Here is a 24,102-nt window from a genome sequence, read left to right as displayed (position 1 = left end):
GTGGACTGGAACTAGGAAACTGATTTCTACTCTTGAATATTCCACTTGGTAGCTATGATGTTTTCTGACTCTCATTTACAGATGTATAAAATAATAATTTATTCTCATTGAAAATTTCAGGATTCTTTAAAACTGTTAATTTTCATTATGATTAAGAGATAAGCTACCAGAGTAAAACTTCTTTTTTTTTTTTTTTTTTGTACCAGGGATTAAACCCAAAGGTGGTTAACAATGGAACCATATTGCCAGTCCTATTTATTTATTATTTTGAGACATGGTATTTTTAAGTTGCTGAGGCTGGCTTCAAATCTGTGATCCTCCTGCCTTATTCTCCTGAGCCAGTGAGATTACAGACATGTGCCCAGCCAAAGTAAAACTTTTGACAAATGCCAAAAAAGTCCATTGTATTCAGTCTCAGTATAAGAGGAACTGTGGAAATGGTAATAAATGGATCATTTTTCTTTTCTCCTAAGGGAATGAGAATATTACTTAGGTATGACTAAGAGTAGACACAATGAAAGTTTGTGTGTTTGGGGAAATATTCATATAAGAACGTTTGCTGTAATAGTTAGATAGCAAAGATTTAGAAACAATAAATACTCATCAGTAAGCAAAATAGCCACATTATAGTGTTATAGCTAATTTATGCTGTAATAGACAATGAAGCGGTTGAAAAGGATGTTGTTGATCTATATTATATGCTTTGTGAAATATTGCAAAATACAAAATAACATATGGAGCTATCATTTGATTATGAAGAAAAAAACATTTATTTCTATATATGTGAACATATTTTTTCTCCTCCCAACCCCATTTTTCTGTGTAGCCTTTGAGAAGGTTTCCAGTAACTGTTGGTTTTCTTTGGGAATATTGTAGTTTGTGTGCAACTTTTACTTTTTATAAAGCCCTTGTGTATTGGTAGAATTATTTTCTAATGATTTTTTAATCCTTATTTATATAGTATTGTTTGACTGGAAAGTTAAAAGGGTGACTTTGAATCTCAGAAATTGTAAGAAGATATATGAGTCCTTTGTTTTATTTCTATTTTTAGTACAAGGGGTGCTTAACTACTGAGCCATATCCTAATCCTTTTTATTTTCTGAGACAGGGACTTGCTAGGTTGCTGAGGCTGTGTAATTTTAAACAGTTGTGGCTTAGATATGTCATTAACTTTCCAAAGTGAAATTTTTATCAAGTATATTACATACACAGGGTTCCATTAATTCCATAAACTTTATTCAGAAAGCAATATATTTCATTGTTAATTATTCCAAATGGTGTCTGTGATCAAAAGGAACCCCTGTTGACAATGAAGGAAATCCTTACAGCTATCCTGAAGAATGTTTACTCAAGTGTGAGAATGGAAGTGATTGATGAAGTGAAAAGTTGCATATCTTCCTCAGGCTTAGATCATTATGAGTACTCCAGTAACTAATCAAAGGAGACTAACTATAGAGCTAAGATTTTAAACTTGATATTTGAGCTAAAGTATTATAGTCCAATGCATTTCAGGTTGTTTGTTATACCCTTTAGGCATTTACATGTACACATTTGGAAGAAATGGTTTTCCTTTGGAGTGCATCTCACCCTCTTTTTATCTCAATTTAAAATATAGTATTTGTGTATAATATAGTACAGACTTCTTTCTCCTAGTAGAGTTGCAGGGGAATTATATCTAATGTAAATTTTTGTGTCATTTCAAAAATCTGTGACATAGCACATATTCCTAAAAATATGTCCACTGAAACTTTTAGCAAATTGAATGTTACCCTTTTACTAATTAGAAATCCAGATATTTGCTATCTAAATGTACCATGCAACATTCCTATTCTCCAGAACTTGACTATATTGTTAATGGGACATACAGTCTTTGTGTTGAGGTCCAAACAGGAAATTGGGTACAAATACTCTGCCCGGAGTTTTCCAGTCTTACTTTGTTCTTCTGTCACTTCCCAAACACCTCTTGCCCAGCCCATTTCTATCTAGGGGAGGAGAAAATAAATATATCCTGTAGAGTGGTATCTAAATGCTGATTCTGTCTCTGTGGTCCCTTGCAAGTTCTCATTTGGTCTAGGAAAGACTTTTGTACCTTCCCTGTCTCCAAGATTCTTTTTTCCTTATACTCAGCATGCTTCCTAGCCACTGTTAGGAAACTTTGTGAGAGCATTAATTTTTTTTCTCTGTTAAGTGTAGGGGTCTCTCAACTACATCTCATGTGAATGAGAAGAAGATAAACTGCAGGAGGATGATATTGGCTATAAATCAATCCATTACCCATAAACTTATCTAATCAAAAAACACAAAAGAACCAAGGCTCTTTTTAAATGAGAGGGGTTGTGACAGGTCTGGCCATACCAGTTCTGGTCTCTAACAACATGGAATAGCCCAACTCTCCTTTATTTACAATCACACAGGTAAAGGGAGCCAAGACTGGGGGGAGCTTCTTCTGTGATGAACAGGATGTGGTGGAGTTAGGGGAGCCATTTCCTTAGGGAAACTATCATATAACCAGGCAGGGAACAACTCCCACAGTGCCACGTACCACCCTCCCAACAATCTGGGACAGACCTCTGTGTCTGCCAGTTACAAGAAATCAGGCCTCTGCATCATGAGTCTCAACTTCATCTGATTCTACTAGATAAGGATGGCTTTCCACAGTTAAGTACACAGCTCTTGCATGTGAGCCACATGCCTTTCAAAACTATTGTCTCACTATAGATATTTTTAAAAATCCAGTTTTCTATTTGGCAGTGAGGAATGAAATATCATTCTAAGATATATCTCTCTTCCCTAGAGGAAATGAATAACCTTGGTCCTCAAGTAACTAGGCTATGGGGAAAAGTTCAGGGGAAGCCAAAATTATTTTCCAGTTATTGTCTCCAATTTTTATCTGACTCTAGTTTCTTTAAGAGTAGAATAAATCTTTGTCATTTTGTCCTTAATTTTATTCAGTTCTTTGTCACCACCTTCGCAGTGTCTGCTAATGGACTGTTTAGGTTCTGAATGGCCAGAGTGGAGGAACACAAGAAAGATAGTTGAGAATCATCATGTTCATTTGTAACTCCCTATACTGAAAATCTCTTGGTATGGAATCAGATTTTTTTATTAGATGAATTTATGCTATCCATTTTAATTGGGGAGAAATGGTCTGAAACTTTCAGAAATTCAAGTGATCATATGACATATAGATTTGTTATTTCCAGCATAATATAATATACTCCTAAGAAATTAAATATGGCACATTAAAACAATTTAAACATTCAAAATTTTGACATGTGTCAGAGGGTTGCAATTAAGTGTTCCTGGGTGTCAAAGATATTGTTTTGTTTAGTATATCATATTCTGTTCTGCATTGTCTTGTTGGTATGTCTTTTGAACAGTAACTTTTACCATCTGACATTTTCATGAAGGTTTTAAACTTGAGATGGTATTTAATTAGGTGGGGTAGTATAGAGTTGGCAATATTTCAATTTTTGTAAAAATCCTTGTCCATGAAGATGGTGTATTGGTCAGCTTTTTATCTCTTGACCAAAATGCCTGACAAGAATAGCCTAGGGGAGCAAAAGTTTCTTTTGAGCTTATGGTTTCTTACCTCTCAGTTCATGGTCAGTGACTTTGTTGCTCTCTACCCTAGATAAGGTGGAACACCATGATGGAAGGGCATGGCAGAGGAAAGCTACTTACCTCATGGCAAATGAGAAGCAGGGTTTGAGGTGCCAGGGATAAACCCCAAAGTCGTACCCTCAGTGACCACTTTCTCTATCTCCCTGCCTACAGTAACCACCCACTATAATAGTCCTAGAGGCACCATTGTTGCATGCAGACTGAGATTCATAGTAGAGCAGTCAATATTGTTGCCAGTTATACACCATAACCTGGGCCCTCTGAGCCCACCAAGTGTATAGACAGTGTAGCCCCACCAAGGCCTGACACATTTTGTGGAGCCTATGCCCCTCACATCAATGGGCTCTAAAGGAACAAGCACCAGGGATGCTCCTACACCCTGACAGGGATGTCTAGGCTGGGATAGTGGGAGGAAGCAGCACCAAGAAAGTGAGCATATTGAATGCATGACTCTCACCCCCAGCCACCCAGAGGCATAGTCTAACTCTTATCAAGGGGGTGCTGGCACCACTGTGGCCTGGGCAGTTGCCAGGACCCCCATGGAGACACATGCATTAGGTGACAGTTGGACAAATGATGCTGCCAAATGCCTGGAGGAGTTAACATTCAGAGCTCCTTCCACATTCTCTTCCCAGAAATTCCCACCTTCACTCACCCCTTAGACACATAGCAGCCCACTGCCTTTCCCAGGGATTTTATCCCTGGAATCCCTTGTTCCTCATATTTACTAAGAATTAATTTGACCAGAACCCTATCTGTAGCCACACTGCTCTACATCCTCTTTCTGATCTGCAGCCTGTTACCTCACTCAGTCTTGAGGGTCACTTTTACCTGGCCCTCTAGGTGCTAGACCTGGGTGACAGGGTTAGCCTTGGCTGGTTGAGGTCCAAAGTCATCAGAACTGGTGGCCCCTGTATGGAGGAGGTAGCCAGCAATCAGGAAGGTAAGAGTTAGCAGAATGCAGGCTCAGCAGGTTCTGCCTCTCAATGTTAGTTGAGGTGTGGTCCTTTCTGGCAATTTCTGATGAATGCTGTGCTGCCTCATTCAGAGTGATAATACCTACCAATTCCAGTCGTGGCAAGTGCTGCTCAGGGTTACAGGGAATAATGGCATGGGATGCTAAAGGTGCATACCACAGGGACATGAAAGTTTAGGTCTGCCTGGAGTCTGCTAGGTGGGACTGGTAGGTCATGATGGGGTGTTAAGGAAGGAGCTTCTAGAGACCTCTGGAGACTACTGCTACAAACCTGCCTAGTGACTTCAGAAGGTTACTGCAACAGGATAGCTAGTCTTCAGGATTGCAGAAAATTCCAGGGGATGTTCTGGGGCTTGGAAATAAATGCAGCCTTGGTATCCTGGTGCTGGCAGCCACATCCCCAAGCCTTGGATGTGGAGTGGAGATGAGGGTACCCCTCTGCAGTGCAATGAAAATCAGGCAGAAATCAAGGAAGAGGAAGTCACAATAGAGTGGCCTGTATTTGCTGGTGCAGCAGTCGAGCCTTCTGCAAATGACTCAGTGAGGATGGGGTCAGTGGAGTGAGCAAGGCTGAGTAAGTGAAGATTTTCCCTGCACTCCAGGTCCTGAAGGTGGGTTAAGCAATGGATGTTTCCAGTCAAACCTGGGAGAAGGACTGTAGGACTCACATTGTAGAGTTTCTTGCTGAAATCTGTGTCATGGCACAGCAGGAGCATTTCCCTCAGAATCAGGTGTCTTTGATATAGCTACCTGAGCAAGTAAATGTGGATAGCCAGCTGGGGATCAGTGCTGTCACTCTCTCTGAGGAATTCATTTGGTTTTTCTACCCACTTGTATCTCCATTCTCTAATCTAGGACCTTGACACATTAGGCCACTTTCATTTCCTGCTAGAGTGGTCCTTTAAAATTTCTAAATAAGTTGCCATTACATGGTTCACCTACTTCTTGAAAGAATTGTATTGCTATAATAAGATGTCTCAAGGATTAGGCACTTTTCTGACTTGTCCAGATTTTACAGTCTTTTATACATCTTCCTACTGGTGTGGTGGGTGTTAAAGGTCAACAGAAGAGCAGTAGATTTTAGCACCAGGAATGGAAGTGTATATGAGCTCCAAAGGACTTTCATTATATTGCTGAGCCATGTAGTTATATGTGTGAAGGTACAGTGTGAGCTGGAGCCCTGAATTAGACTTGAATGTACTGAGACTGCTATTTGTCCTGGTCCTTTTCTCTTTCAGTATTGAAAGAAATGTGTGTGTGTGTGTGTGTGTGTGTGTGTGTGTGTGTGAGAGAGAGAGAGAGAGAGAGAGAGAGAGAGGAAGAGAGAGAAAGATAATATTGTGAAATACTTGTGAATCTACTGTCTTAAGGATATATTTAGGAATGTAAATTAACATTTAGTACATTATATAGATTTTAAAGCATTGCTTTCTAGTAAACACAATATTTGAAAGGTCCAATTTATTTTCCTTGTTTTCTTTTTCATTTTTACCAAGTCTAATATGACATGCTGTCAAAGGGAAAAATGTTAAAATGTCACTCCATTTGTAAGGTAGTAGTTTTCCATTTAGTGAAAGATTGTTTAAATAGCTGAAATGTTCTAATGGCTTCATTGAGGTGTACTTAAAATAAAATAATCTGCACACATTTATCCTATGTAGGTGTATGCTTGATATAAGTATACCCTTATGAAACAGTTTCCACATTCTAAGGCAACCACTCTTCCTCTCCTGCTGTCCGTATATATGAAATTCAGATTATCAAGAACTTGTGTAAGTTAAACTACCCTTAATATTTCTTTTGTACCTGACATTTCATTGGGTGTATTTATTTCCGTACTTAACCATGTTCTGTGTGTTTCAGTAGTGTCTTCCAGTGCTGAATAGAAGGATTCAATATCCTTTATCTAAAATGCTTGGAATTTGAGAAGGGAAGAGATTAGAATTTTGAATTTTTTTTGGGAGAGAGGGAAAAGGAGGACATTCAAGTCAATAAATTTATTTATTTATTTATTTATTTATTTATTTATTTATTTATTTTTGGGTGCTGAGGATGGAACCCAGGGCCTGTGCTTACAAGACAAGCACTCTACCAACTGAGCTATCTCCCCAGCCCCTAAATTTGTATTGTACATATATCTTTCCTACAAAATCTGAAGGTAATTTTATATATTTTTGTGCACTTGTGTTTGGATTGCAACCTGTCCATGAGGTCAAGTGTGGAATTTTTCACATGCAACATCATGTCACTTGTCATAAGGATTCAGATTTTGGAGAATTTTTGATTTTCATATTTGCAATGTTTATCTTTTAAAGCATTGTTTATCATTTAACTTTCAGTAAGCATTTGGATTATTTCCAGTTGGGGGCTATTGGTGCAACCTGGTGAGTACATTCACATACAGGTCTTCATGGAATTATGATCTTATATTATAGTTTTACATTTTTTTGAAATATCTGGGTCCTATGGTAACTATTTATTTAAATTTTAAGGCACATTTTCAGCTGCCTTATTTCAAAATATTCCAAAATGTATTTCATGAGCTCTTTACCCTGACCTGATATCCGTGCTGGTACCTCAGCCTTGTTTGATGTTGTAAAGCTTGACATGTTCTCCAAATAATCTTTTAGGTCCATATTGAAAGTGATGTTGGGTGCATTGACTATTGACTAGTGTGCCTCAGTTAATTCTGTTGTAGAAAATGATGTGTGAGAAATCCACCTGAAATTGTCTATTCAGTAATCTTTAATATTTTAAACCTGTCTGTGAAGAAAGGACTCTTGAAACCAGTTATTCATACTTAATATGTGAGTGAAATCATACATTTTAACTTGACAAAAATATTAACATTTTGAAATAAGATTCATATTTTAACAAAGAACAAATTATAATTCTTAATAAATGTTAAGCATAATCCTTAAGTTGATGCATTTGTCTGAAAAGTAATTATTAATTTTGTATTCTGAATCTTCTATATTAAAACAATCATAATTCCTACAGTAGTCATTCACAAGTCACAGAAATCTGAATAGTGCAGTAATTGCTATAGTTCTGAAATGAAGAGGTCATGAAGTAATTTATCATTCCCTGAAACTTCAGGATTGTCCTACATCATGATGTGGTTGAGAAAAACCACAAGATGTAAGAAAAAAAGTGGGATGTGTTCAGTTGATTGGTGAGAAGTGAAAAAACCTGGTCCCTATTGAAAAATAAATCATCTCCAGTGAATCATTTGGATGTCTGAATTCTTTGACAGTTCCGATCATTCTGTCCCAAGTAGTGGTGGCCCTTCTTTTTAACATAGAGGCATCTTGTTCCTTACAGGACCACATACATACAGCTTACCCATGACATATGTTTATAAAAACTTTCTTCCCTTCAACTTAAGTTGATAATAACATGTTATAATTTATGAACTGTCACAAAAAGCTATTTAATGTCAAGACTGTGAATGTTGGTTTATATCTATGGAGCTTGCAGAGAACACAGCCTTGCCAATTTTATAGTTTTGTTTCAGTTTTGTTTCCTTTATCTAGGACCAATTAAGATAGAAAACAACAAAGTGAGAGTACAAGCAGCCCAATTAGCATTGCATATTAGTGGTATGCTAATCAGACTTGATCTAGTTTTGACAGAAACATACAAATGGCATAACTAATGTAAAACCTATTTTTAGATATCTGATCTGTTTGCTTGTGTGTGATCTCTGAAAATGGAATGTACTCATCAAGAAAATCATTTGCAAATAGAAATCAATTGGTTATCATTTGTGTGACATTTAGTTTACCATTTTAGATGGGAGGGGCAGGGATTGAACTCAAGGACATTTAACTACTGAGCCACATCCCCAGCCCTTTTTATTTATTTATTTTTCAGTTTTGATACAGGGTGCTCACTAAGTTGTTTAAGGCCTTGCTAAGTTCCTGAGCCTGGCTTTGAACTTTTGATCCTCTTTCCTCAGTCTCCCAATCCACTTGTATGACAGGTGTGCACCTGGTAGTTTACCATTTTTTAAAACAAAAATTATTTTTACAAAGTTCTTCTCTAATACAGAATTCATTATTTATGAATTGACCTAGACATAAACATCAAAAAGTTAGGAATTTTTATAAAAATAATACAATTGTATGGTGAATAGTGATTTTTAAGCTAACAGAGAATATACACTGATTGAAGTTAGTCCTCTACTCTTATGAGGCAAAGAATCATAATTTTGTCACAGAACTCTGAAATTGTTGGTACTAGTATAAGCATAAACTCAACCTGTGCTTACATGTCTGTACTATTACATATCTAATCTCATTTTCTTTTGATGTGTTTTACTTCATATAGTTATAAACAAGAATTAAACTTAAAATTTTAATGTCTGAGTAAAGGTCAGTTAGTTGTTTTCAAGGTTATCATTGGATCTTATATAAAGGATATAATAAATAATGTAGTCAAAATTTTCTCATTTTGTAGGCAAAAAGTAGGGATTCAAAGAGGTAACCAAAGCATTTTGAGTTGCATATGGCATTAGGGGAAGAGTAAGTTCAAGTACAAATAAATAATAGAACCTCAAATGAAACAGCATTCTTCCTGTAATTTGATTACCTACTCTTTCATATGAATACAGCTGTAGGAGGTAGAGATAATCAGCATTTGACCTTTTTTGTACATCTGATAAAAATATGTAGTCATTATGTACACAAACGATTGTTTGCATTTGGCTTCAATGAAAAAAATTATATTTTTAAAGCACTTTTACAAAGGAATATTGGTCACCCTTCTTTGATGATCCACTCTCATGTTTTACGGGTATCACTTTCCAAAATTTTCTTAAATCATAAGGCATCAATTTCATGGGGTTTCTGAACCTTCTGAAGTTATGTGCCAGAATTTACTAGCAAATTTTCAGTGTCCACTCCTCAAACTGGATTTTTATTCTACAGTGTTTCCATTACTTTTTTCTCACCTTTCTTGGTAGATGCTTATTTTTCTCCATAATATAGTGCTTCCTTAAATTAGAATGCATTATTTATACAAGTGAAAATTTCAGATTGTTTTAATTTTTAAGCTCTTTTCTCCACATTTTAGATCATTTTTAGCTATCTATTGAACACTTTCCAAATTCTTCATGAACTTGAATATCAAGAAGTCAAAATGAGAAATCATGTACTAAGGATTATCTAGTTTAGGATCTTGGGTCTGCTAATTAGAGGAAGCACAGCTAAAACTGCTAAATCCAGTAATGGACACCATAAAAGAAGTTAGACTGATGCTCAATGTCAAAGGAGACAGGATAAGAATCTCAGAAAACTAACAAATGGGAAAATTTCAGATTTTAAAGCTAAAAAAAATATTCTTGAACAAAGAAAAAAAGGATAGGGCATTGGAATCAAGCCCAAGCTGGAAGGTGAAAAGAATCTATCAAAAATTTAGATGTAATGAACAAACTGTCTCCTTCTTAGTTAAGTCAATTCAATCTTCCAGCATTGCAGTTTTTCATGTGGGGGAGATACTTCACCTCTCCAAGTCCTTTCTGCTGTGGAACCCCAGTTTGGAACCTCTTCCAGCCTAAGAAATGGAGAAAGCAGTGCCATTGACTTTCTGGGGTGCAAAAGAGACAGTCTGTGTTTGCCCTTTGGCATAGATCATGACACATGATAAGCAATGTTATTGGTAACAATGGTGCTTTCACAGATAATCCAGTGAACCTTTAACTCTATTCTCTGACCATAGAAATATGGCCTATACAACTTTTGACAGTCAACTATCCTTTTGTAAATGTTATAGTTTTATATTCTTACTGAAAATATAGACTTCTTAAAAGATAATGCATAATATTTGAATTGATTTGAAAATCAGCATTTACATTCCTTGCAATTCATCCAGTCATCATTTGTATTTTTTTTTTTTCAACAGAAAACAAAATCACCATTTTTTATCCTGGAAAAAGTTCTGCAACAACAGCCCAATAAAGGTAAAGTTTTTCAGTAAACACCTGAAGTTATTTTAAAGATAAATACCATACCCATTTGGTATGTGCTTAGGACTTTCTGTTACATAACGAGTTTTTCAGGTCACAATGCTTTTTTATGTGTGGGGGCTATTTATTAGCACTGGAATTGTGTTTTGATTATTGATAAGGTAATTTTTGTTCTGATGTTATTTAATCAAACCTGGATTTCATGATAATCCTAGAGACTTTTAAAGCTACTACATACATATGCTCCTTTGCTTTATAACTGATTCACAAGTAAATTTCATATCACATAATGCACAAACATGAATGTCCCATATGTAGTCAAACTTTATTGAAACTAGTGTAAATCATAATTCTGAAATGGGCATTTTTGGTTATGCACAAAACTTTCTTATTATTTTATCACAAGGCAGTGCCTGTACATGGATGTAATAATTTCAATCAGTATTAGATATGAAGAAGGTTAACCATAGTGATATTATTTTAAAAATAAAATATTGACCAAAATTTTAAATGTGTATACCACAGTGAATTTAACCTTTGTGTATATCCATAATGCACTAATTTTAAAATAAGTATAAATGAATACAAGAAAGATCAGTAGAGGAGAAGAGAGGAGGGAAGGGGAAAACTGGTGATTGAATTGGAGTTAATTATGTTCCATGTTATCATTATGCCATTCATATGTTTAAATATTAATGAGCTACCAATAATAAAATACAAAATAACGGTTTTAGGAATTATTTGTTAATTAATTAAATTTGAAGTGGAAAAACAGGTTAAGTGCTCATTCCAATGACCATTTCACCTATTGAGGTGAATTAGTGTTTCAATGGAAATTTTAAGGAAGTCTTTTCTAATATAGAGAAACACAATATCAAGTAGTGAGATGTCAGAGATAGGCACCTCTCACCTCATTTTTTTTTTCTTGGTCACTAACTCTGAGGATATCTGTCTCCTTCATAATAAGCCCACAATTGTCTACAAGGGAGTTTTTGAGATCACAAAAAATATATGAACATGTGTCATCACAATTTAGCAAGCATTCATTAATTTCTATGCCCAGATAATTCTACAAACAGCAGTGAGCAAAGCTTGGCTTTCAGGAGTTTATACTCATGTTCCAATCCCAAACTCCTTAACCCTACTGTAATTCACATGTTCTCTTATTCCTCCCTCTCCAGACATAATTACTAGCAGTTAATTGATTAACTAGGATTAATCTAGGATTCATTTTTGGTTTATAAGGCAGTGACTTCCTCATACTAGCTCACAGCACATAGTTTAAATTTTGGGGGGGTTTTCAAGATGGCGGCATAGAGGGTGGCTGCATTTCATGTTGCTCCAGGACTCAGGATTCAAAAGAGGAGATATTGAAAGACTTGGGACCAACTCAAAGCAGCTGGGTGAGTCCCTCCCGTTGGGGAGGCATCCTGGATGGGACGGTAGTCCCAGAATGCAGGGAACTTTGTGAAGTAGAGATGCCCGGCGAGACACCCCTCCACCTGCTGGAGCAGTGAACTCAGACAACTGGGAGCATCGAAGAGGAGGCCGCTCAGCACAGCGCTGGGACTCCGAGCAACCACTGGGGCTCCGGCGGCTGCCCAGGGGAGGAGCGGCGAGGAGAGCTGTGTGGACTCAGAACACCAGGGCCTGCCCTGAGGATGAAGAGAAGGAGGAGCACGGCTGCTTGGATTCGGAGTGGCTATACCAGAGCTACAGGCAGTTGCCAGAGGAGGGGCTGCATGGCGAGCTGTTTGGACTCAGACCACTTCTGAACAATGAGGCCTGCCCAGAGGAGTAGGAGGAGGAGGAGGAGGAGCGCTGTGGGGCGTTTAGACTCCCAGTGACTGCACTAGAGCTCCAGGCGGCTGCTCAGAGGAGAAGGCGAGTGGTGAGTTGTTTGGACTTAAAGTGACTGCTCCTGAACACAGGGGGGCTGCCTAGAGGAGAAGCGCGGTGGGTCCCTTGGTCTTGAGTGGCCGCACCAGAGCTCTGGGTGGTTGCCCAGAGAACGCATGCAGTGGGTCACGTGGATTCACAGCCACTCAGAGCGACTGCTCCTGAACACCTGGGGTGTTACCTGGAGGAGGAGGAGAAACAGGGAGGGTCATTTCGACTCGGAGTGATTGATTGCCCAGGGCTATGGGTGGTTGGTGGGAGGAGGCACACAGTGAGTTGCTTGGACTCCTAGTGACTGCACTGGAATACTGGGCAGCTGTTTGGAGGAAGAGGTGTGTGGCGGGTCTCTGGGACTCAGAGCTATTGTATGGGGCCCCAGGTGGCTGCTCAGAGGAGGGGCCACATAGCCAGGGAACTAGGTGCACAGCAGGGTCCCAGGAACTAGGAGGCTTCCTGGTGGAAGAATCCCACAGAGACACGCATAGGGGCGCAGCAAAGGTTCCAGGAATGCAGGCAGCTTCTCTGAGGAGGGGCAGCCTAAGGAGATTCATCTGTGAAGGGTGAGGCTCCCAGGCCCAGGAGGTAGGGCCACACCCATGGGAACTTTGCAGAGGAAGGCAGCCCAGCCCAGGCGGTAGCTGTAAATTGAGGGGAACCTCTAGGAGGAAACTGACCAACGAGACCTCCCCACCGGGTGAGTCTTCCCTGCCAGGTGAGGTTTCCCCACAAGGACGGTAAAACCAGAGACACAGGCCCAAACAGGCCTTGCCTCAGCCCACAGCCTAGTTCCCTTTTGGATGTCCATTGGTCAACAAGTGGAGGCACCTCTGCCCACTAGCAGGGAATATACCCCACCTGAAGGTCACCACTCCTAGAGAGGCAGCTTCCTTGTGGAGCACTGCATTATCAACTTCCTCCAAGACTTCAGCCTGCTGAAGGCTAAGAGGGGATATATATATAGAAATCTTCAGGGACATTTTAAGTCAATACAGGAAATCTACAATATCTCAGTAGTCTACTGATACCTGAAAAATATGAGAAAACAAGGAAAGAAAATGCCGCAAACAAATCTAGATGTTACATCAATAAAACCCAATGACAGCATGGCAGAAGAAAGGACAGAAAAGAAGTTCAGAATGTACATAATTAAAATGATCAGGTCAGCAAATGATGAGATGAAAGAAAAATGCAGGCATTGAATGATCCCACCAATCGACAATTAAAAGAGCAAATACAGGAAGCAAAAGATCATTTCAATAAAGAGTTAGAGATATTGAAAAAAAAACCAAACAGAAAATCTTGACATGAAGGAAACAATAAACCAAATTAAGAACTCCATAGAAAGCATATCCAGTAGGATAGAACACCTGGAAGACAGAACCTCAGACATTGAAGACAAAATATTTAACCTTGAAAACAAAGTTGAACAAATAGAGAAGATGGTAAGAAATCATGAACCGAATCTACAAGAACTATGGGATATCATGAAAAGGCCAAATTTAAGAATTATTGGGATTGTGGAAGAGCTAGAGAAACAAACCAAAAGAATGAACAATCTATTCAATGAAACACTATCAAAAAATTTCCCAAATCTGAAGAATGAAATGGAAAATCAAGTTCAAGAGGCTTATAGGACTCCAAATACACAAAATTACAACAGACCCACACCAAGGCACATTATAATGAAAATACCTAACATACAAAATAATGACAGAAATTTAAAGGCTGTGAGAGAAAAGAACCAAATTACATTCAGGGGGAAATTAATACGGATATCAGCAGATTTTTCAATCCAGAACCTAAAAGCTAGAAGAGCCTGGAACAACATTTTTCAAGCCCTGAAAGAAAATGGATGCCAACCAAGAATCTTATAACTAGCAAAACTTACCTACAAATTTGACAATGAAATAAAATCCTTCCATGATAAACAAAAGCTAAAAGAATTTACGAAAAGAAAGCCAGCATTACAGAACATTCTGAGCAAAATATTCCATGAGAAAGAGATGAAAAACAAAGAAGCAAAACAGCAAAGGGAGGAATTCTCCTAAAGGAATTGTCAAATAAAGGAGGAAACAAGTTGTGTCAAACAAATAAATAAATAAAATTTAAAAAATGAACCAAATGACCGGAAAACCAAATCATATCTCAATAATAACCCTGAACGTTAATGGCCTGAATTCATCAATCAAAAGACATAGACTGGCAGATTGGATTAAAAAGAATGATTCAACAATATGTTGCCTACAAGAGACTGACCTCATAGAGAAAGATACCCATAGACTAATGGTGAAAGGATGGGGAAAAACATACCATGCACATGGACTCAGCAAAAAAGCTGGAGTATCCATCCTCATTTCAGACAATGTGGACTTCAAGCCAAAGTTAGTCAGAAGGGATAAAGAAGGTCATTTCATACTGCTTAAGGGAAGCATAAATCAGCAAGATATAACAATCATAAACATCTATGCCCCAAACAGTGGCTCATCCATGTATGTCAAACAAATCCTTCTCAATTTCAGAAACCAAATAGACCATAACACAATAATACTAGTTGATTTTAACACGCCTCTCTCACCACCGGACAGATCTTCCAGACAAAAATGGAACAAAGAAATCATAGATCTCAATAACCCAATCAATAATTTAGACTTAACAGACATTTATAGAATATACCATCCAACCAAGAGCGAATACACTTTCTTCTCAGCAGCACATGGATCCTTCTCTAAAATAGACCATATATTATGCCACAAAGCTAATGTTAGCAAATAGAAGAAGATAGACACACTACCTTGTATTCTATCAGATCATAATGGATTGAAGTTAGAAATAAATGAAAGAGTAAAACACAGAAACTATTCCAACATCTTGAGATTAAACAATATGCTATTATATGATGAATGGATAACAGTAGATACTAGGAAGGAAATTAAAAAATTCTTAGAGGTAAATGAGAACAAAGAAACATCATATCAAAATCTCTGGGACACTATGAAAGCAGTACTTAGAGGGAAATTTATTTCATGGAGCGCATTTAATAAAAGAAGTAAAACTCAACAAATAAACGACCTAACACTACAGCTCAAAGCCCTAGAAAAAGAAGAACAGAACAGCACCAAAAGCAGTAGAAGACAGGAAATAGTTAAACTCAGAGCTGAAATCAATGAAATTGAAAGAAAAGAAACAATACAAAAAATTGACAAAATAAATAGTTGGTTCTTCGAAAAAATAAACAAAATTGATAAACCTTTAGCCACACTAACAAAGAGAAGACGAGAGAAAACCCAAATCACTAAAATTGGGAATGAACAAGGAAATATCACAACAGACAGGATTGAAATACAAAACATAATTAGAAGCTATTTTGAAAATCTATACTCCAACAAAGTAGAAAATTTCGAAGACATCAACAGGTTTCTAGAGACATATGAATTTCCTAAACTGAACGAGGAGGACATGCACAATTTAAATAGAGCGACTTCAAGTACTGAAATAGAAGTCATCAAAAGCCTACCAACAAAGAAAAGCCCGGGACCAGATGGGTTCTCAGCCAAGTTCTACAAAACCTTTAAAGAAGAGCTCATTCCAATACTTCTCAAGGTATTCATAAAATAGAAGAGGAGGGAACCCTCCCAAACTCATTCTATGAAGCCAATATCACACTGATACCTGAGCCAGACAGAGACTCATCAAGGAAAGAAAATTTTAGGCCAATATCCTTAATGAACATGAATGCAAAAATTCTCAAGAAAATTTTAGCGAATCGCATACAAAAACATATTAAAAAGATAGTGCACCATGTTCAAGTGGGTTTCATCCCAGGGATGCAAGGTTGGTTCAACATCAGGAAATCAATAAATGTCATTCACCATATCAATAGACTTAAAGTCAAGAATCACATGATTATTTCAATCGATGCAGAAAAAGCATTTGATAAAATACAGCACCCCTTCATACTCAAAACACTAGAAAAAATAGGGATAGTGGGAACATTCCTTAACATTGTATAGGCCATTTATGCTAATCCCATGGCTAATATCATTCTAAATTGTAAAAAACTGAAAGCATTCCCCCTAAAAACTGGAACAAGGCAGGGATGCCCTCTTTCACCACTTCTATTCAACATTGTTCTTGAGACTCTCGCCACAGCAATTAGACAAACCAAAGAAATTAAAGTGATAAGAATTGGAAAAGAAGAACTCATACTATCCCTGTTCGCTGATGACATGATTATATATTTAGAGGAACCTGGAAATTCCACCAGAAAACTCTTAGAACTCATAAGTGAATTCAGTAAAGTAGCAGGTTACAAGATCAATGCTCATAAATCCAAAGCATTTTTATACATAAGTGATGAATCTTCAGAAAGAGAAATTAGGAAAACTACCCCATTCACAATAGCCTTGAAAAAAAAATACTTGGGAATCAATCTCACAAAAGAGGTGAAAGACCTCTACAAAGAGAACTACAGTACACTAAAGAAAGAAATTAAAGAACACCTTAGAATATGGAAAGATCTTCCATGTTCTTGGATAGGAAGAATTAATATTGTCAAAATGGCCATACTACCTAAAGTGCTATACAAATTCAATGCAATTCCAATTAAAATCCCAATGACGTACCTTACAGAAATAGAGCAAGCAATTATGAAATTCATCTGGAAAAATAAGAAACCCAGACTAGCTAAAGCAATCCTTAGCAGGAAGAGTGAAACAGGGGGTATTGCAATACCAGATCTTCAACTCTACTACAAAGCAATAGTAACAAAAATGGCCTGGTATTGGTACCAAAACAGAAAGGTAGATCAATAGTACAGAATAGAGGACAGGGACAAAAACCCAAATAAATACAATTTTCTCATACTAGACAAAGGTGCCAAAAATATGCAATGGAGAAAAGATAGCCTCTTCAACAAATGGTGCTGGGAGAATTGGAAATCCATATGCAACAGAATGAAACTAAACTAATCTAAACCCTCTCACCATGCACAAAACTAAACTCACAATGGATTAAAGACCTCAGAATCAGACCAGAGACCCTGCAGATTATAGAAGAAAAAGTAAGTCCAGATCTTCAACATTTCGGCTTAGGACCAGACTTCCTTAACAGGACTCCCATAGCACAAGAAATAAAATCTAGAATCATCCACTTGGATAGATTCAAACTAAAAAGCTTTCTCTCAGCAATGGAAACTATCAGTAATGTGAAGAAAGAGCCTACAGAGTGGGAGAACATCTTTGCCAATCATACTTCAGATAGAGCACTAATCTCCAGAATCTATAAAGAACTCAAAAAACTCTACTCCAAGAATTCAAATAAACCAGTTGACAAATGGGCTAAGGAAATGAATAGACACTTCACAGAAGAAGATCTACAAGCAATCAACAAACATATGGAAAAATGTTCAACATCTCTAGTAATAAGAGAAATGCAAATCAAAACCACCCTAAGATTCCATCTCACCCCAATTAGAATGGCGATTATCAAGAATACGAGCAACAACAGGTGTTGGCAGGGATGTGGGGAGAAGGTACCCTCATACATTGCTGGTCAGGCTGCAAATTAATGCAGCCACTCTGGAAAGCAGTATGGAGACTCCTCAGAAAGCTTGGACTGGACCCTCCATTTGACCCAGCTATCCGATTCCTTGGTCTATACCCAAAGGACTTAAAATCAGCATACTACAGAGATACAGCCGCATCAATGTTCACAGATCCTCAATTCACAATAGCCAGACTGTGGAACCAACCTAGATGCCCTTCAATTGATGAGTGGATAAAGAAACTGTGGTATATATATACAATGGAATATTACTCAGCCATAAAGAATGATAAAATTATGGCATTTGCAGGCAAATGGATGAAATTGGAGAATATCATGCTAAGTGAGATAAGCCAATCTCAAAAAGCCAAAGGAAGAATGATATCACTAATAAGTGGATGATGACACATAATGGAGGGAGGGAAGGGTTAGTGTTAGGGTTACAGTTAGGGTTAGGGAGGGGGTCAAGTATGGAGGAAGGAAGTACTGTATAGAGGGAAAAGAGGGGTGGGAGGGGTGGGGGGAAGGGAAAAAAACAGAATGAATCAAACAACATTACTGTATGTAAATTTATGATTACAAAAATAGTATGCCTTTACGCCATGTACAGAGAAACAACATATATCCCGTTTGTTTACAATAAAATAGAAAAATAATAAAAAAATTTAAAAAACCATGTAATATACACAGAAAAAAATAAATAAATTTTGCATTCTCTAATAACATCACATACACTTGTCTTGTCTCATTAGATTGAAAGCTCCATAAAGGCAGGGACTCTGATTTTTTCTGCTAATGTTTTGGGCACATTAGACTTTAGTTTCAGATGAGATAAGGACCTGTTTCCCATCTCTTGTACTTTATTATCTTTCAAAAAAATCCATTTTTAAATTCCACATTGATAAAGAAAAGAGAAAATCTATCTAGGCAGTTGAAATGTAGTTAATCTCTTTTTGTACAATATTAATTCTCTGAACATAGAGTTGATGTCAGAGGAGAAGTTTTAATGGAAAAAAGAAAATAAAACTTCCATTCAAAGTAATATAAACCTGCTTAAAGATTTAGCCACAAATATACTATGTAAGTATTCTATTGTCAATATTCATAAAGTTGTGGTATTTGTGTACCATATCATTTTTTTAAAATAATGGAATTAGTAGAGCATTTTCCCACTAAACTCTCTTTCCAGAAAGTGTCCATAAAACAGTAAACATAGCTATTAATTTTGCTTGAAGGTCAAGGAAAGCACTTTTTAGCACTGTACTAAAACTTTCACAGGGAAAGTAAATCATCCCATGTGTGCTTCCTCAACTACAGCAACACAAATGCAATGCATCCTTTCTGCTTTGACAAGGGAATAATGTCAGATTAGCTATGTGATTAATGACTTAAAATGTGGTTTGGTTGTATTTGAGCTGCCAAGTTTTATTTATTTATTTATTTATATATATTTTTAGTTGTCAATGGACCTTTATTTTTATTTATTTATATGTGGTGCTGAGAATCATACCCAGTGCCTCACACATGCTAGGCAAGCACTCTACCACTGAGCCACAACTCCAGCCCTGCCAAATTTTATTTTGCATAGCTTTGTATTTTTATTTGTTCTAATTAGTTTATATGACAGTAGAATGCATTTGACAAATCCTGTGTAAATGGGGTATATAACTCTTCCTGTTGTACATGATGTAGAATCACACCAGTCATGTAGTCATGTATGCACATAAGGTAATAATATCTGATTCCTTCTACTATTCTTTCTACCCCCATATCCCCCCCCTCCATTCACTCCCTTCTGCCTAATCCAAAGTACTGCTATTCTTCCCATTCTGACCCCATTGTGAATTAGCCTCCACATGTCAGAGAAAATGTTTGGCCTTTAAGATTGACTTATTTGGCTTAGCATATTTTCCAGCTCCATCCATTTGTCAGCAAATGCCATGATTTTATTCTACTTTAATGCAGAATAGTATTCTATTCTGTACATGTACTATGGTTTCTTCATCTGTTGAAGAGTATCTAGGTTGATTCCAAAGTTTAACTATTGTGAATTGAACTGCTATTAACATTGATGTGGCTGTGTCATCATACAATGCTGATTTTAAGCCTTTTGGGTATATATTGAGGAGTGGGATAACTGGGTCAAATGGTAGTTCCATCCCAAGCTTTCTGAGGAATGTTCATACCACTTTCCATAATGCTTGCACCAATTTGCAGTCCCACCAGCAATATATGAGTGTACCTTTTCCCCCACATCCTAACCTAACATCCTAACATTTCTTTTTGCTTGTATTCCTGATAATTGCAATTCTGATTGGAGTGACATGAAATCTTAGAATAATTTTGATTTGCATTTCTCTTATTGGTAGAGCTGTTGAGTACTTTTTCATATATTTGTTGGATCAATTATATTTTTTCTATAAACTGTTCAGTTCCCTAGCTCAATTTTTGATTGGGTTATTTTTTTTTTCTTTTTTGGCAATAAGTTTTTTGAGTTCTTTAAATATCCTGAAGATTAATACTCTATCAGATGTACATGTGGTAAGGATTTTCTCATATTCTGTTGGCTCTCTCTTCATTTTTTTTTAATTTTTACCTTTACTGAGAAGAAGCTTTTAAGTTTGAATCCATTCCACTTATTTATTCTTGATTTTACTTCTTGCAATTTAGAAGTATTGATTAGAAAGTCAGTTCCTAAGCTGACCTGGTGAAGATTTGATCCTACTCTTTCTTCTATTAGCACCATGTCTCTGTTCTAGTGCCTAAGTGTTTGGATCCACTTTGAGTTTTGTACCTGGTGAGAGATAGGGGTTAAATTTTATTTTGTTACATATGGATTTCAAGTTTCCCTAGCACCATTTGTTGAAGAGGCTTTTTTCTCCAATATATGTTTTTAACACCTTTGTCCAGTATGAGATAACTATATTTATGTGGGCTTATCTTTGTGTCTTCTATTCTGTACCATTAGTCTACATATCTGTTTTGGTGGCCAATACCATGCTGTTTCTGTTACTATGACTCTGTAGTGTGGTTTAAGTTTCGTATTGTGATGCTGCCTCCTTCACTTTTTTTGCTAAGAATTGTTTTGGTCATTTTGGGTCTCTTTTCTGGCCTGGAGGATATAGGGTATTAAACTCAGGGGTACTTGAACACTGAGCTACACCCCCAGTCCTATTTTATATTTTGTTTAGAGACAGGGCTGTGTTGATTAGCACCTCACTTTTGCTGAGACTGGCTATGAACTTGCAATCCTTCTGCCTGAACAACCCAAGCCACTAGAATTATTGGCATGCACCACTGCACCTGGCTTATAGTTTTCCAAATAAATTTCATGATTACTTTTTCTGTTTCTATGAAGAATGTCTTTGGGATTTTAATGGGAATTGCATTAAATCTGTGTAATGCTTTTGGGAGTATGACCATTTTGACAATATTAATTCTGCCTACCCAGGAGCAGGTAAGATCTTTCCATCTTCTATGACTTTCTTTAATTTCTTTCTTTAGTGCTCTGTAGTTCTTAATGTAGAGGACTTAAACCTTTTTTGTTAAATTGATTTTCATGTGTTTTATATTTTTTGAGGCTATTGTGAATGGGGTAGGTTTTCTAATTTCTCTTTCCATGGATTCATCAATTATGTATAGGAATTTGCTTGATTTGTGGGTATTGGTTTTATATACTTCTACTTTTCTGAATACATTTGTTAGTTCTAGAAGTTTTCTTGTGGAATTTTTTGGATCTTATAAAGTATCACGTCATTGGCAAATTGTGATAGTTTGAGTTCTTTTCCTATTCATATTCTTTTAATTTCATTCTTCTGCTCTGGCTAGAATTCCAAGAATCATGTTGAACAGACGTAGTGAAAGAGGCATCCTTGTCTTGTTCCAATTTTTAGAGGGAATGCTTTTAAATTTTTCTTCAACTGGATTGATGTTGGCCTTGGGTTTAGCATATGTACCTTTTATAATGTTGAGGTATGTTTCTACTATCCCTAGTTTTTCTTTCTTCTTTTTTAACATGAATGGATGCTATATTTTGTCAAATGCTTTTTCTGTATCCATTGAGATGATCATATGTTTCTTGTCTTTAAGTCTATTAATTTGATGAATTATGTTTATTTATTTACATATTTTAAAACATTCTTGCATCCCTGGATTGAACCACACTTTATTGTGGTGCACTATTTTTAAATATGTTTTTGTATGCAGTTTTCCAGAATTTTATAGATAACTTTTGTATCTATGTTCATCAGGGATGTTGCTCTGAAATTTTCTTTCCTTGATGTGTCTTTGTCTGGTTTTGGCATCACAGTGATACTAGCCTCATAGAATGAGTTTGGAAAGATTGATATTTTTTTCTATTTCTGAAATAATTTGAAGAGTATTGATGGTAATTGTTCTTCAAAGGTCTTGTGGAACTTGACTGAGAGAATCCATCTGGTCCTGAACTTTACTTGATTGGTAGTTTTTTTTTTTTTTTTTTTTTTTTGGGTGCTGGGGATCGAACCCAAGACCTTGTGCTTACAAGGCAAGCACTCTACTGACTGAGGTATCTACACAAACTGATGGATAGGTTTTTGATGGTTTAAAATAAGCATACTACAGTAACACAGCCACATCAATGTTTACAGGTGCTCAGTTCACAATAGCTCAATTGTGGAACCATCCTAGATGCCCTTCAATAGATAAATGGGTAAAGAAATTGTGGTATATATAAACAATGGAATATTATTCAGATATGAAGAATAATAAAATTATAGCATTCACATTTAAATGCATGGAGTTGGAGAATATCATGCTAAGTGAAGTAAAACAATTTCAAAAAAACAAAGGCCAAATATTTTCTCTGATAAATGGATGATACATAATGGAGGATGCCAGGGGTTTATGCAAAGAATGGAGAAACTTTGGTTTGTATAAGAGGGAAATGAGGGGAGGCAAGGGGATGGGGGAAGGAAAGATAGTGGAATGAGAGAAACATCATTACCATGTGTACATGCATGGTTACATGAATGGTGTGAATCTACATCATGAACAGACATAGAAATGAAAAGTTGTACCGCATTTATGTACAATGAATCAAAATGCAGCCTGTAAAAATAAAGATATTTAATTTTAAAATAAATAAATGAATTGTATATGTCCTTCTGATTCAGTTTGGGGAGGTCATATGTTTCCAGAAATTTGTCAATGTCTTCAAGACTTTCTATTTTATTGGAGTGTAAATTTTAAAATAGTTCTTAATTGTCTTCTGTATTTCAGTTATGTTCATCCTGATATTTCCATTTTCAGCACAATTTTTAATTTGAGTGTTCTTTCTCATTCTCTTTATTAGTGTGGCTAGGGGTTTATCAATTTTATCTATTTATTTGAAGAAACAACCTTTTGTTTTGCCAACTTTTTGAATTGTTTCTATTATTTCAATATTATTGACTTTAGCTCTGATTTTAATTATTTACTGTCTTCTACTGCTTTTCATGTTGATTTGTTCCTCTTTTTCTAGAACTTTGAGATGTAATGTGTGGTCATTTATTTGTTAACTCTATTATTTTAAATAGTGAACTCAATTCAATTATCCTTTTAGCACTGCCTTCATACTGTCCCAGAGATTTTAATACAGTGTTTGATGTTCTCATTTACCTCTATTTTTTAAAATTTTCATCCCTGATTTCCTCTGCTATCCATTCATTATTCAGTAGCATATTATTTAATCTGCAGGTCTTAGAGAAATTTTTGTTTTTTTCTTATTTCATAATCAATTTCTAAATTCATTCTATTAAGATCTGATAGATTTTAGGGCATTATCTCTTTTTTTGTGTATTTGCTAAAGAGTTGCTTTGTGGCATAAGATATGATCTATTTAAAGGTATGATCTATGTGCTGCTTAGAAGAGAGTATATTTACTCATTGATGGATGAAATATTCTATGTCCATTAAAGCTAAATCATTGATTGTGTCATTTAGTTCTAGCTTTATAGTTCTGTTTAATTCTTGTTTGGAAGATCTGTCCAGTAGTGAGAGAGGTGTTTTAAATTCAACCATTGTTATTGTGGTGTGGTCAATTTGCTTCTTGAAATTGAGAAGGATTTGTTTGATG

This window comes from Sciurus vulgaris, assembly GCF_902686455.1.
Source record: "Sciurus vulgaris genome assembly, contig: HiC_scaffold_441_arrow_ctg1, whole genome shotgun sequence".
Lineage (NCBI taxonomy): Eukaryota > Metazoa > Chordata > Mammalia > Rodentia > Sciuridae > Sciurus > Sciurus vulgaris.
This window is presented reverse-complemented; position numbering follows the sequence as displayed.